Below are 10,752 nucleotides of genomic sequence, written 5' to 3' on the forward strand. Positions count from 1 at the left end.
TCAGAGAGATCAACAAAAAATATTTTTTTGTGATTTTAATGAAATATGTGGAAATTTACTAATTCGGGATAGTAGAAAAACAAGCTATTGTTATTTTTTATTAGTGCTTATGTGAGAGACGCACAGTATACAATACCAGCGTGAGGCAGCTTTCGATGATTTTATATGAATCGACTACAAAGTGTCTGAAAGTTATTTTTAAAACTTTAAATGTGATTTACATAAAATAGGTCCACCTTAACAACAGAAACATAAAAAACTACAAAAGAATACAACAAGTACTAACATAAGCTCCTAAATATGCTTGTCTACTGCACTCCTGTTCTGGGGAATCTCGAAGCAACGTCCAGCAGAACTCTAAAAGCATAGAACAGCTCCAACCACCGTGATATCTTCGTCCCGTTTTTGATAAGTCTTGGTGGACCCGTTCACCACGTTCATCACTCAATGCACCGCTGTTTTCAGAAAAAATCTAAATATACATGCAGAAGTGTGTATTGAGTTTGTCGGTGTAGTAGTTAGAGTGAACATAATGTCTTTTCATTTTTCTTTGTGACTTGTGGGACGGCAAACTCCTGTTACTACATCTACATGACTACTCTGCAATTCACATTTAAGTGCTTGGCAGAGGGTTCATCGAACCACAATCATACTATCTCTCTACTATTCCACTCCCGAACAGCGAGCGGGAAAAACGAACACCTAAACCTTTCTGTTCGAGCTCTGATTTCTCTTATTTTATTTTGATGATCATTCCTACCTATGTAGGTTGGGCTCAACAAAATATTTTCGCATTCGGAAGAGAAAGTTGGTGACTGAAATTTCGTAAAAAGGTCACGCCGCGACGAAAAACGTCTATGCTGTAATCACTTCCATCCCAACTCGTGTATCATATCTGCCACACTCTCTCCCCTATAACGTGATAATACAAAACGAGCTGCCCTTTTTTTGCACTCTTTCGATGTCCTCCGTCAATCCCACCTGGTAAGTATCCCACACCGCACAGCAATATTCTAACAGAGGACGAACGAGTGTAGTGTAAGCTGTCTCTTTAGTGGACTTGTTGCATCTTCTAAGTGTCCTGCCAATGAAACGCAACCTTTGGCTCGCCTTCCCAACAATATTGTCTATGTGGTCCTTCCAACTGAAGTTGTTCGTAATTTTAACACCCAGGTACTTAGTTGAATTGACAGCCTTGAGAATTGTACTATTTATCGAGTAATCGAATTCCAACGGATTTCTTTTGGAACTCATGTGGATCATCTCACACTTTTCGTTACTTAGCGTCAACTGCCACCTGACACACCATACAGCAATCTTTTCTAAATCGCTTTGCAACTGATACTGGTCTTCGGATGACCTTACTAGACGGTAAATTACAGCATCATCTGCGAACAATCTAAGAGAACTGCTCAGATTCTCACCCAGGTCATTTATATAGATCGGGAACAGCAGAGGTCCCAGGACGCCCTTTGTACGCAGCAGTATCAGTAGCGCATTCCCTTCCTTGCTCTTTCGGAGGATTCTGTATCATAAAACATGATTTAAGAGCCAGTAAACTTTGCAAAACTGAGTCAGTTTTTCTGAAGTCAGGGGGTACCATAAGATACACTGACACATGCGCAAACTGCAGCACGAAGAATTTTATCCGAGACATAGTTTAGATATGAGGCAGTAAAAAGATGAATATGATGACAGAACTAACAATGGATAATATGTGATCGGTTATTGCCAAGTTATAATTTATAATATATTTGTTACTGTTCAGTCGTCAGGTAAAAGTATCTGCAGTGTAAGAAGTATTTGAGTTGGAAAAGCTGATTCAAACTGAAGCTAATTACACGCTGAATCGTAAAATGAAATTTTGTAAAGGGTGAAAACACACTGGTTTCGATGCATATTTAGTGACCACTCTAAATTTATTTAAAAGTCTCTATTATGTTAGTAGATCATCATCAGCAGCACCTTAACATCCGTTGATTTATAAAAACCTTGTCTAGAAATTCACTTGCACTGTGTTCTTCGCCGGCCGATGTGGCCGAGCGGATCTAGGCCCTTCAATCCAGCACCGCGCTGCTTCTACGGTCGCAGTTTCGAATCCTGCCTCGAGCATGGATGTGTGTGATGTCCTTAGGTTACTTAGGTTCAAGTAGTTCTTAGTCTAGCAGACTGACGACCTTAGAAGTTAAGTTCCATAGTGCTTAGAGCCATTTGAACCATTTTTTGCGTTCCTCCCCGGTACGAATCTACACTCCTGGAAATTGAAATAAGAACACCGTGAATTCATTGTCCCAGGAAGGGGAAACTTTATTGACACATTCGTGGGGTCAGATACATCACATGATCACACTGACAGAACCACAGGCACATAGACACAGGCAACAGAGCATGCACAATGTCGGCACTAGTACAGTGTATATCTACCTTTCGCAGCAATGCAGGCTGCTATTCTCCCATGGAGACGATCGTAGAGATGCTGGATGTAGTCCTGTGGAACGGCTTGCCATGCCATTTCCACCTGGCGCCTCAGTTGGACCAGCGTTCGTGCTGGACGTGCAGACCGCATGAGACGACGCTTCATCCAGTCCCAAACATGCTCAATGGGGGACAGATCCGGAGATCTTGCTGGCCAGGGTAGTTGACTTACACCTTCTAGAGCACGTTGGGTGGCACGGGATACATGCGGACGTGCATTGTCCTGTTGGAACAGCAAGTTCCCTTGCCGGTCTAGGAATGGTAGAACGATGGGTTCGATGACGGTTTGGATGCACCGTGCACTATTCAGTGTCCCCTCGACGATCACCAGAGGTGTACGGCCAGTGTAGGAGATAGCTCCCCCACACCATGATGCCGGGTGTTGGCCCTGTGTGCCTCGGTCGTATGCAGTCCTGATTGTGGCGCTCACCTGCACGGCGCCAAACACGCATACGACCATCATTGGCACCAAGGCAGAAGCGACTCTCATCGCTGAAGACGACACGTCTCCATTCGTCCCTCCATTCACGCTTGTCGCGACATCACTGGAGGCGGGCTGCACGATGTTGGGGCGTGAGCAGAAGACGGCCTAACGGTGTACGGGACCGTAGCCCAGCTTCATGGAGACGGTTGCGAATGGTCCTCGCCGATACCCCAGGAGCAACAGTGTCCCTAATTTGCTGGGAAGTGGCGGTGCGGTCCCCTACGGCACTGCGTAGGATCCTACGGTCTTGACGTGCATCCGTGCGTCGCTGCGGTCCGGTCCTCCTTACAAGACACTGTCCATTCCGTTCAACTGCTCTTCCAAGTCCTTTGCTGTTTCTAACAGAATTACAGTGTCATCGGCGAATCTCAAAGTTTTTATTTCTTCTAAATGGATTTTAATACCTACACCAAATTTTTCTGCTGCTGCTTGCTCAATATACAGATTGAATAACGTCGGGAATAGGTTACAAACCTGTCTCACTCCCTTCCCAATCACTGCTTCACTTTCATGTCCCTCGACTCTTCTAACTGACAAATTGTAAATAGCTTTTCACTTCCTATATTTTACACCTGCCACCTTCAGAATTTGATAGAGAGTATTCCAGTCAACATTTTCAAAAGCTTTTTCTAAGTCTACAATTTCTAGAGACATAGGTTCACATTTCCTTAATCTATATTCTAAGGTAAGTCGTAGGTTCAGTATAGCCTAACGTGTTCCAATATATCGACGGAATACATACTGATCTTCCCCGAGGTATACTTCTACCAGTTTTTCCATTCATCTGTAAAGAATTTGCGTCAGTATTTTGCAGCCGTGACTTATTACACTGATAGTTCGGTAATTTACACATCTATCAACACCTGCTTTCTTTGAAATTGGAATTATTATATTCTTCTTGAAGTCTGAGGGTATTTCGCCTGTCTCATACATCTTGCTCGCCAGATGGTATAGTTTGTCAGGACTGGCTCTCCCAAGGCTTTTAGTAGTTCTAATGTGCTCTGTCAAACTCTTCACGTAATATCATATCCCCGTTTTCATCTTCATCTACATTCTCTTCCATTTCCATAAAACTGTCCTCAAGTACATCGCCCTTGTATAGATCCTCTATATACTCCTTCCACCTTCCTGCTTTCCCTTCTTTGCTTAGAACTAGGTTTCCATATGAGCTCTTGATATTTTACTCACAAGTGGTTTTCATTTCTCGAAAGGTCTCTGATTTTTCTGTAGGCAGTATCTTACCCTAGTGAGATAAGACTCTATACCCATACATTTGTGTTCTAGCCATTCCTGCTTAGCCATTTTGCACTTCCTGTCGTTCTCATTTTTGAGACATTTGTATTTCTTTTTGCCTGCTTCATTTACTGCATTTTTATATTTTCTCATTCCATCAATTAAATTCAATATTTCTTCTGTTACCGAAGGATTTCTACTAGTCCTCGTCTTTTTACATACTTGATCCTCTGCTACCCATTCTTCTTTTACCATATCGCTTTCCTCCATTCGGGTCAATTGTTCCCTTATGCTCTCCCTGAAACTCTGTACAGCTTCTGGTTTCGTTAGTTTATCCACGTCCCATCTTAAATTTCCACCTTTTTGCGGTTTCTTCAGTTTTAATCTATAGCTGTCCGCCCCGGTAGCTGAATGGTCAGCGTGACAGACTGTCAATCCTAAGGGCCCGGGTGCGATTCCCGGCTGGTTTGGAGATTTTCTCCGCTCAGGGACTGGGTGTTGTGCTGTCCTAATCATCATCATTTCATCCCCATCGACGCGCAGGTCGCTGAAGTGGCGTCAGATCTAAAGACCTGCACCAGGCGAACAGTGTACGCGACGGGAGGCCCTAGCCACACGACATTTTATTTCATCTGTAGGTGATAGCCAATAGATTGTGGTCAGAGTCCACATCTGCCCCTGGAAATGTCTTACAATTTGAAACCTGGTTACCAAATCTCTGTATTACCATTATATAATCTATCTGATACCTTATAGTATCTCCAGGCCTCTTCCATGTATACAACCTTCTTTTATGAATTTTGAACCAAGTGTCAGCTATGATCAAATTATGCTCTGTGCAAATTTTTACCATGCTGCTTCCTCTTTCCTTTCTTACCCCCAATCCATATTCATCTACTATGTTTCGACCTCTTCCTTTTCCTACTATCGAATTCCAGTCACTAATGATTATTAAATTTTCGTCTTCCTTCACTGTCTGAATCATTTCCTTTATCTCATCATACACTTCATCAAATTCTTCGTCATCTGCAGAGCTAGTTGGCATATAAATTTGTACTACTGTAGTAGGCTTGGGATTCGTGTCTATCTTGGCCACAATAATACGCTCACTATGCTGTTTGTAGAAGCTTACCCTACTCCTATTTTTTATTCATTATTAAATGTATTCCTGCATTACCCCTATTAGATTTTGCATTTATAACCCTATATTAACGTGACCAAAAGTCTTGTTCCACCTGCCACCGAACATCACTAATTCCAGTAGTTAAAACTTCCGGGCTGAGAGGCCGTGGTCGAACAGTAGAACTTCTTCTCCCTGACGTTTCGTTGCCAGCTGCGGACAACATCTTCCGAGGCGAGTCTACGACTGGCTACCAAGCCGCGGAGGTCCTGTATATATAGAGCGGGTAGAGGGCACCACCACTCGTCACGTGATGTCAACAGTAAAACTATCTCTGACTGGCGTCATTACTCTCGATCGAAGGTAATCGATTGTCACATCTTTGATGCAAGGTTGATCGCCATATTTTATCTAACTTCAAACCTTCTTCTTTCTTGTTAAAATTATTGTGGTGTTTAAAAATCTCTATCGCCTCTCTATACATACGTGCATGATAATGCGATGTCTTAGCTAGCACTCTTGTCTCGCTAAATTTTATCTCATGGTCTCCGTCTTCGAAAACATGTTCTGCTACAGCTGACTTATCCGTGTGTCCCAATCGGCAGTTCCTCTTGTGTTCAGTCAGGCGAGTATTGATACTTCTTTTAGTTGTTCCAATGTAAACTTTCCCACAACTACACGGAATTTTGTAAACACCCGGAGTAGCTAAAGGGTGTCGTGCATCCTTCGCCGATCTTAAACATTCACTAATCTTCTTAGTTGGTCTGTAGATTGTTTCAATTCTAAACTTGGCTAGCACTTTTCCGATACGGTCCGTAATATTATGGATGTAAGGAAGAAAAACTTTCCCTGCTGAAGGTTGTTGTTTTTGCATGTTTTCGGACATTTTCTTTCTAGGGTGGAGTGCACGATCTATCTCCTTATCAGTATATCCATTTTTCCGAAAAACTGTCCGCAAATGATTTAGTTCCTCTTGTAAATACGCTGGCTCACAAATTCTATTGGCTCTGTCCACCAGTGTTTTGATGACACCTCTCTTCTGCCTGGGATGATGATTTGAACTCTTATGAAGATAACGGTCGGTATGCGTATCTTTTCTGTATACTTTGTGACCAAGAGTACCATCTGCTCGTTTAATTACTGAAACGTCCAGAAAATTAATCTGTCCATTACTCTCTGTCTCCATGGTAAATTGAATTTTTGAATTAATGCTGTTCAAATGCTTCAGAAATTCGTTCAGTTGCTCTTCTCCGTGATTCCATATCACAAAAGTATCGTCCACATACCGATACCACTTCAAAGGACTTTTTCTGGCTGACTGAAGTGCCTGTTGCTCAAAAAATTCCATAAAAATATTAGCAGCGACTGGACTTAGGGGGCTACCCATAGCCACTCCATCAATTTGTTCATAGAACTCATTATTATACTGGAAATAGGTCGTAGATAGGCAGTGCCGGAACAAGGCTACTATATCAGTAGGAAATATGTCAGATATGTAAGCCAGAGTTTCGTTCACTGGAACCATAGTAAACAAAGATACAACATGAAAGCTAACAAGGATATCACTGGGGCTTATAGTAATCCCCTTCAGTTTTTCGATGAAGTGCATGGAGTTCTTAATATGATGATCAGTCTTTCCGATAAACGGTTGTAGCAATGAGGCAAGATATCTAGCCAACTCTTGAGTAGGGGATCCTATAGCACTCAAAATCGGCCTAAGAGGGACATTTGGTTTATGTACCTTAGGTAACCCATATAATCTAGGAGGGAATGCTTCCGTTTTACAAAGATCTTTTTTATCTGCTGCAGGAATAGAAGACTTTTTTATTAGTTGGTTAGTAGCTGTCAACACTTTTGTTGTAGGATCTTTGTTCAGCTTCCTGTAAATGGTAGGATCCAAAAGATCGTCGATCTTCCTGTGGTAATCCTCACTCTTCATCAACACTGTAGCGTTTCCCTTGTCAGCGGAAAGTACAATAATACTCCTGTCCTCATTAATCTCCCGTAATGCCTTCTTTTCTCCTTGGGACAAATTACTGCTAGGTGGCTTAGCTTTACATAATATCCTTGCTGTCTCCATCCTAACTTCATCCGCAGTGTGTGATGGTAACAACCGAATCCCCGCCTCTATATTAGCTACAATATCTTCCGTTGGATCCTTCATTGGAGTAATTGCAAAGTTTCCTCCTTTCGAGAGAACAGAAATTTCATCCCTCGATAATTCTTTTCCGGACAAATTTACAACCGTTCGGGAGTTGTCTATTACCGGCGTTTCCTGTCTATTCCTCTGTAGATTATCAAACTTTTTCTTCTGCCTATTAGAGGAAACTTCTGCAGTACGTTCCATAGATCTAAATGTTAGCCCATCCACCTTATTGCAGTCACAAACTTGCATCGTATTACTAATAAATAGATGTAGATTTAATAATTGACTGCTGGTTACCGCTAGTCCCAGACGTGTTTGATGGATCCGTTCTCGTAGAAATGCCAGTTCCATGCGTGCATAAATACGAGTAGCTTGCGCTGAGTGGAACAATCTTCTCACCTTCAGAAACTTCGGAACTGTACCGGTGTCACGGCAACGTAGCAAGAAAGTGAGCGAACACAGCTGCTGAGCCTTCTTCTTACGTAGACTCTCCAATCGTCGTACCATAACCGACATGTCCTCCCCGTAGAGGCGTCGAATCATAGCGTGTAGGCTTTCACGGCCGGCATCGTCAGTAGTTAAAACTTCCGGGCTGAGAGGCCGTGGTCGAACAGTAGAACTACTTCTCCCTGACGTTTCGTTGCCAGCTGCGGACAACATCTTCCGAGGCGAGTCTACGACTGGCTACCAAGCCGCGGAGGTCCTGTATATATAGAGCTACCCGCTCTATATATACAGGGAGAAGAAGTTCTACTGTTCGACCACGGCCTCTCAGCCCGGAAGTTTTAACTACTGACGATGCCGGCCGTGAAAGCCTACACGTTATGAATCACTAATTCCCATTATATCTAACTTTAACCTATCCATTTCCCTTTTTAAATTTTCTAACCTACCTGCCCGATTAAGGGATCTGACATTCCACGCTCCAATCCGTAGAACGCCAGTTTTCTTTCTGCTGATAACAACGTCCTCTTGAGTAGTCCCCACCTGGAGATACAAAAGGGGGACTATTTTATCTCCGGAATATTTTACCCAAAAGGACGCCATCATCCTTTAACCATACAGTAGAGGTGCATGCCTAGGGAAAATTACGGCTGTAGTTTCCCCTTGCTCTCAGCACAGCAAGGCCGTTTTGGTTAGTGTTACAAGGCCAGATCAATCAGTCATCCAGACTGTTGCCCCTGCAAATACTGAAAAGGCTGCTGCTCCTCTTCAGAAACCACACGTTTGTCTGGCCTCTCAACAGATACCGCTCCGTTGTGGTTGCACCTACGGTACGGCCATCTTTATCGATGAGGCACTCAAGTCTCCCCACCAACGTCGAGGTCCGAGGTCCGTGGTTCATGGGGGGTATCAAGTTTTTAATTGCCTTGATCATGAGTATGTGCACAGGATTACTAGTTTTGGCAGGAATGTGGATCTGCAAGGTTACAAAAAATTACAAAAACATTATTATACTGCAGTAACAAATATCGTAAAATAACGGTTTTACATAAGCTCTCTTTGATGTACCCACATAGTACATATTATGGAATGATGCTGCTCGATGCACCATACGTTTGTTTTCGTACCATCGAAGGACATTTTGAATTTTAAGTTAAACGAAATTACAGCCACATAAGAAGTTATAGTAAATATACAAATTAGAAAATATGCCTAAGATAAGATTACCTGATAATAAAAGGAGAGTGGGCCAAACCGTTTAATGCAGTACTAAAACAATTTACAGACAGTTGCCGCTTGTGAGTGTGTGAGCTTGGAGAAGCATTGTCGTCAGCTTACTAAAGCTGATACTGTTTGAATAATACTGATTAGATACTAATAATGTTAGCAACACTGCAACACACACTAATATTAATAACAATGATGATAATAATAACAACAATAATGACAGTACAAAATGCAAATGTGATTTAGAGTAAGAGTGCAAATCCGAAATAGAACTATCAAATTCTACAAAAGAGAACTTTAGTTAAATCGTTGCAGACAGGGACTACAAAAAATCCTACCGTAGAGTGAAGAAGATTAATGCACTGTAGTAGAATAAATGGTGAGTATCAAAATAAATCGAGTTTGGTTTTAGGAGTGAGGTATTATCTGTCTTCTGAGGCTACAGTGCAAACGCAACATGAAAAAATAAAGGTACTTTAAAATTAACGTAACTATCGCGTAAACGATCGGCATGATCTCATGCATTAACTGATGTAATGGTTTTTCACATCACAGCGATGCATTGAGTGATGATCAATGGAATATGCTATATAAATAATTGAATAAATATGACTCTTGACGTGAATGGGTGGGAATGAAAGGCATGAGATACCTTAGGAAGAGCGTGGGGAATAATGTTAATAGTGCCACATAATCGACTGTAGTTTATATACTGAGACAACAGAATAATCAGTGGCACTGGTGAATATGGTACACCTCAAATACTTCACCGGCCACAGCAAAACGGCATCTGAGGAGCGCATCCCACAAGCCTGAGGTTTATGGTGAGATGTGGGTGGGGGTCAATTGTCCGCATCGCAACAGGCGCGATTCTCTCCTAAAATCAATCTCCAAGCTTTTCGATTTTATGGCGAGCACGCTGTTTTATGCTCTGTTGTTGAGTGAAGAGAGAAAGGAAGTTGGGGGGAGGGGGAGGGAGAGGCGGGGTGATGAAGGGTTTGAGCGGGCGAGACCCGGGTGGGGGGCCACGGCAATGGCTAACGAGTCGTAACAGCCAGCGGCGCGCTCACACTGCAGCCGGAAATTTTACAGCGTGATTCATCATACACGTCACTTGGCGGGGCCGGCGGCCTGGCGGCTGGAAAAACGAACGGGCCGGCGCTTGCCGGCCCTGGATAGATGGCGCCGCTGGCGGGGCGCTTTGTGGGCCCCTGCGGTGCGTTAGGCGGGCCGCAACATGAGACGCACGCCCGTGAGGTGACGCAGGCGGGCTCACGCCAAATTCCTCTCGGCAGCGCGAGTCACGGCGACAATCATAGCAAGTTGGATAGCAGTTTCAATAGGCAGTTTGCTGAGGAACTTTGGCTCTGGCAGAGATGGCGACTGCCTGTGCTATGTTAATAGATATAAGTTCAGAATCGGGTTCCGATTCTGAGTTTGAGTTCGAAACGGTGTGTTACATCGCTTTGATGAAACAAAAAAGCAGAAAAAAGTGCTTACATGATAAGAAGACTAAGTCATGGGGAATTCGCTTTAACTAAGGAATTTGATGATGAAAAATTCACGAACAATTTTAGATTAAACAGAGATCAGTTCCAAGAAGTGCATGGTCTCATCAAGAAT

Source organism: Schistocerca gregaria, chromosome 6 (assembly GCF_023897955.1).
Source record: "Schistocerca gregaria isolate iqSchGreg1 chromosome 6, iqSchGreg1.2, whole genome shotgun sequence".
Lineage (NCBI taxonomy): Eukaryota > Metazoa > Arthropoda > Insecta > Orthoptera > Acrididae > Schistocerca > Schistocerca gregaria.